This window comes from Hippopotamus amphibius, chromosome 1 (assembly GCF_030028045.1).
Source record: "Hippopotamus amphibius kiboko isolate mHipAmp2 chromosome 1, mHipAmp2.hap2, whole genome shotgun sequence".
Lineage (NCBI taxonomy): Eukaryota > Metazoa > Chordata > Mammalia > Artiodactyla > Hippopotamidae > Hippopotamus > Hippopotamus amphibius.
Genome location: NC_080186.1, coordinates 10,928,116 through 10,934,115, shown reverse-complemented (window position 1 = coordinate 10,934,115; position 6,000 = coordinate 10,928,116).

Sequence of the window (6,000 nt, the reverse complement as noted above, 5' to 3'; positions counted from 1 at the left end):
TTAGTTGGGGCATGTGGGCTCAGTAGTTGTGCCTTGTGGGCTCTAGAGCACAGACGCAGTAGTTGTGGCACACGGTCGCTCTGCGGCGTGTGGGATCTTCTCAGACCCTGGGATTGAACCCGTGTCCCCTGCATTGGCAGGCAGATTCTTAACCACTATGCCACCAGGGAAGTCCCTCTTAGGTCATTTTTAACCTGCTGCCCAAGTGGGTTAAAAATGACCTTGTAGAACACGCGTGTCTCTAACACCACTGAAGTGCCCTGTCTGTGCCTGACCACGGGACAGCAACGAGCCCTGGGTTCCTCCACCCTCGTCCGCTGTTTCCAACACCAGGACGTGTGTCTACTGCTTCTCCGCCCCTTCCCCCTCCTCCATCAAGCGCAGGCTTTCTCGTTCTGTCTGCAGGGAGCAGCCCCTCCCTCCTTTCCTCCGTCCTCTCTACACCAGTTTTGGGTACATCTCATGCTCTGAATCCAACACACTTGGATTTCTGGAATTTAGATGACACTTGTCTCTCACAAAGCCTATATTTGGAGACCATTATCTTAAAATAAAGTTAGCTTGCTCAGATATTGTGATTTGTAATAAGAAATATGTGTTCGGTCTTTGTCCCCAGTCCCTGACATAGGGCTCCTCAAACCCCTGTAAACTCCTAAGTGATACGAGTGCTAGAAGCATCTTTTGTTCTAATGAGGCGACTCTGGGTGGCTCCAGATGGAGGCTGGTCACTAGAAAGACCAAGCCATGATGAGAAGCTTGGGATTTTCAGCCCCACCTCCACTTGTCCAGAGAGAGGAAAGAGGCTGGAAATGGAATTAATTGGTCATGCCTACACGAGGAAGCCTTCATATAATCCCCAAGTACAGGGTTTGGAGAGCTTCCAGGTGGGTGAACACATCTTTGTACCAGAAGGGTGATATACCCCTATTCCATGGGAACAGAAGCTCCTATGCTCAGGACCCTCCCAGGCCTCACTCTATGTATTTCTTCATTTCTCTTCATCTGTATCCTTTAATTATATCCTTTAATAAACTGGCAGATGTAAGTGAGTGTTTTCCCTGAATTCTGTGAGTTGTTCTAGCAAACAACTGAACCAAAGAAGGGGGAGGTCATGGGAAACTCTGATTTGTAACCAGGACGGACAGATGTTGGGATTAACCTGGGCACTTACTTGCAAGTGGCATCTGAGTGGGGGGGCAGTCTGGTGAGACTGAGCCCTTAACCTGTGGGATCTCCAGGTAGATAGTGTCAGAATCAAGTAAAATTGTAGGGTAGCTAGCTGGTGTCGCAGAATTGCTTGGTGCGGTAACACCACACACATTTAGTGACCAGAGGTGTCGCAAGTGAAGTAGTGAAATAGACACACAGTAGGGAAGACCTGTGTTTTTCCTAACACTCTTGTGGACTAAAAAACCCCAAGCTGGAAGTCAGAAGTTGAACAGTGGCTCTTTTTTGCCTCTTTGCGTTCCTGTTATAACAATCCTAATCTCCCCCAGAGGTGTGGGATGCTTCTCTTGAATAGAAGAATGATAATGTTCAAGGAAGCATGGGAAAGGAAAGCAGGTTAATATATTTCACAAAATACTGTCCTTGTTACAAGTGCATTAATAGATGAGCGGTAACCCAGACGGGGAGGGAAAGGGTATGACTTCCTCTGACTGATGTTCTTGTTTTGTACTTGGCACCAGCCTATGAAAGGGACGTGAGGAAAATGGAGCCATTTCGGGGGAGAGAAGTGACAGTGGGGGCAGAATGATAAAATACATCACTGAGAGATGGATGAAGAAACTGGGCATGTGTAGCCTGGAGAAAAGAAAGCTCAGCAGAGCAAGGAGAGCCTGTTCAAATATGAGAGACAGTCATGTGGAAAGGTAAGAGGAGTGTTCTTTATAGCTCCAAGGACTAGAACTAGAGTAAATGAGCGGAATTAGAGTGGGGCGGGTCTCTGCTAAACGTGAAAGGAATTTCTAAGAGACAAAGATGTCCCAAGTTGGAATGAGCTGCTCCTGAAAACCAAGGAGTCCTCTTTTACTGGAGGTATTTCAGGAGCAGGTTGGACTCTGCCAGCTGCTAAAACAGGTTAGATAGCATTTATAAAGGGGTTGGATAAGATGAGTCTTGAGTTCTTACCCGATCTATGGTGGATTAAAGGGGGTAGTTTCTTTGATCAAGAAGTAGGGGTCCATGTCCCTTCCTCTTGAATCTGGGTGGGCTTCATGACTGCTTGAACAATAGAATATGGTGGAAATGATGCTGTACCAGCTTCTAGGCTTGTGCTCTAAAACACTGTTAACTTCCACCTCATGGCTCTTGGGACATCTATTCTTGGAGTCCTAAGCTATCATGTAAGTAGTCTAACCTAGAGTTGCCATACTGTGAGGAAGCCCAGGCCAAGCACCTGGAGAGGCTGCACAGAGAGAGACAGAGACTCTGGTCCAGCCCAGGCACCAGACATGTGAGTGAAGAAGTCTTTAGATGACTCCAAACCCAGCAACACTCTGACTGCAACTTCATGAAAGACCCCAATTGAGGACTACTCAGCTGAGCTTGGTCAACCCACAGAATTATGAGATATAATAATAAATTGTTTTAATCCATCACATTTTGCTTTCTCAGGCAATAATAGGTCTTGGCCCACAAGCATTCGAGTTCCTAATTCTGTTAACTATGTAGACGAGGAGGATTAGACTTAGTCATAGGTGAATTTGATGAAATTATCAGAACGATGTTAGCAAGAGCTCTGCCCAACAGCATTTCTCCTGGTGGCCTCTGCCACGTTGCCCCAAATCATACGGACAGCAAATCACTTCTGGTTGACAGGTGATCTCTTTCAAGATTTACACAATTTGGTGGAGGGGGGGAACACCTTAAATCTAATCAGCTTCCCCATACCTCACTATAAAGTGGTTTTCCGGTGACTGACAATAGCCCCAGGAGAATGAGGTTTTGGTCCCCAGAATGACAGAGGGAGTAAGGGATACATGTAAAAATAAGGTGCATGATGAAATTGGAAAAAGACTGGAGCCAAGAGCAGGGAGATAAAAATGGAAAAGGGGACAAAAATTATTCATTGACATCTTTGTCTATTTCAATTTGTCAAGTTTATCTGCGGCTAACCACGGGGGTTCTTTGTTCTCAGCAAACTTCGTAGCTTGCATGAGTACTAAAATATTACTGATGATGGTGATATGAAATGTGTTATTTTCAACATCCAGTGGACTTGGTGCATGGCTGTCACACGCGTCTATACATAAGGCCTTGACTCCTTGATCTGTGGCTCACCAATATATGTTGGAATGGACCCCAAGGAGTTCCATACATGCTTCCCATCTCTGCTGCAAAGGGAGTCTTCTTTTACCCTTTGTTCCTTCAACTGGAGCAGCTGGAAAATGATTGGCTTGTCTGCTCTTAGGCAGAGGAAAGGTGTGGATGATTAAAGAGTCAATCTTACCTACAAAGGAGAATTTCCATCCTTTCTTGCAAAATGGCACTGCTGGGGTATATTGAAAGCCAGAGAAGGGAAAATGTTGGGGGCATTCCAGGCTGGAACTCTGATTGAGGAAATGGTGTCCTAAGTGGCAATTTAGTAGTGTTGAAGGAGTACAATTAGTAATAATGATGACAGCTGACATGCCCCAAGGCGGCTTCCTGCTACAGGCATCGTCCCGCTGCTTTATAATCAGGCTCTGCAGCTTTGCTGCGAACATCACAGCTCTGAGAGCCCAAGACCTTGGTTCAGATCCCAGCTCTGCAGCTTCTTAGCTGAGATGGGCAAGTCACTTAAACCCTCTAAACCTGTTGCCCCACAGGACTGTACTGAGAATTAAGGGAAGTAATGAATATAAAGAGCTTTGCACAGTGCCAAGCATAAACATTCACACCTGTTAGTTACCACAGATGCCATATTTCGGGTTATTCATGGATTGAATTGACCTTTGCAGATTGATCTGGTAACTCAAACAGTATCTATAATCAATTGTTTTCCCTTATGGGAAGTGGTACGCTAAATTACGTATCAGCAAACTATGGCCCTTGGCCAAACCTGGTCTTTTAGCTGTGTGTGTATGACTCCCAAGCTAGGAATAGGGTTTGCATTTTTAAGTGGTTGAAAAAAATCAAAAGAAGCACGATATTTTGTAGCATGTGCAAATGATATGAAATTCAGATTTCAGTGTCCACCAATAAAGTTTTATTAGAACAGAAACATGCTCACTGTTCACGTACTGCCTGTGGCTGTTTTCACTCTGCCATGGCCAGCTGAGCAGTTGCCACAGACAAGTCATGGCTCACAAGCCTAAAATATTTACTATCTGGCCCTTTACAGAAAAAGTTTGCCCAACCTCTGTTTCAAAATGATAAAAAAGAAACTAACTTCCAAGCAGTATATGAGAACACAGCTGTCAAAACTGGCTACCACATCCTCCTCTATGGTAGTGATATATTCCTATGCACACATGCCCACACCGATTCAAACACACATCGGTACACGTATGTGTGGGACAACCCAGACACACGTCCACATCTTCTGCTCTGACCCTGAAGTGGCTCTGGGTGCCCCTGCTGGGTGACCTGTTATCCAAAGCCCATGTTATTTCACTCAGTGTCTGTCCAGCCTGGGTTTGTAGGAGAGCATTGGAGATAAGGGTATTTGGCTGAGTTGAAAATGGCTGTCTCTTTCCATACCCTGTTAGGTCTCCAAAGAAATATATGAATATTTGAGCACTTTCTTTATGGTAAAAATTTCCATTTTCCTTATGAGCTCCCTCTGCTAGAGTTTTAAAGAACCTATTCTCATCACAAAATCAGGCACAAGAACTATTTATCATAGATATGAGAATCAACGTGGATAAAACACCCTTAGGTACTGCTCACATTTCTTTTGCCTTCTCACTCTTGGGCTGTTATTAAACTTTCATACATATAAAGTTTGCTGGGTTTTATAGAGTTGAACAGCGAAGGTACAATCCTAGCAGACTGACATGCCTGGGGGTTAAAATCCATCCAGGTTTGCAGTTATATAATAAGCAGTTGCCCTAATCACCATAAAAAGGCATTGAAAAATATCGTCTACTTGAAAAAACTAGCACCAAAGACTGTCAAAGCTGAAAAGAACCTGGTGACCCACTGCTCCAATCCTTTGTTTTAAGAGACAAGCAAATTTAGGGTCAGATCAGGGTTTGGATTTCTTCCTCAAGGGCCTATAGGCTCCTTTGTGGAAAAGCAAGATCCAGAATGCTGGTCACTGGCTCCAAGCCCAGGCATCTCACCTGCCTCCATGCTTTCTGGAAAACACGGATGCACAGAAGTAACATCTAATAAGCCATTCAGATATACGCTTTCAAAATAAAGCCTTGCTCTCCCTTAGCTGTTCAATTTGTCTGACATCCATGGCATTTCTATTCCATCTCATGTGGCACTGTCATGTCCCCTCGGGTTCCTGCTTCAACATCATGGTCTCTGACCTTTCTGGGGGCTGCCAACACATTCTGTGCAGCCTCTGGACCACGCATGAAGCTCATGGCCATTAGATTTGTGTGCCCTAAGATCTACTAACCCATGCTTCTCCCTGCACTGAAGAGAAAGCAATGGGTCGGGAAGGCAGATGGAATGTGCGGTGAAATATTTAGCTAAGCAATGGAGCTATGAGACTCACCTAAGAAAGTGCACGTGAAGGCTGCTGGTTATGGTGCAGGAAAAGGACACAGTGAGTTTCCCCCTCCTTGCAGCGATGTATAACTTTGTAACATTTATAAATGTGGGGCTCATCTCTCTGTCTCTGTCTCTATCTCTATCTCTATCTCTATCTCTAGCCCTATACACATATATATGTATTTATATATCTATATGTGTATTTGTTTATCTGTAAATATGTATTTGGACATTGCCTCTCTATTTTCCTCTTTCCATTTCCAGCACAAGCTCCTAGCTGGGAGGTTCAGGGTAGGGTGGAGAGTTGAAATTGAGTACCAGACATTTCTCTTTTTAGCTTTGTTTTCCCAA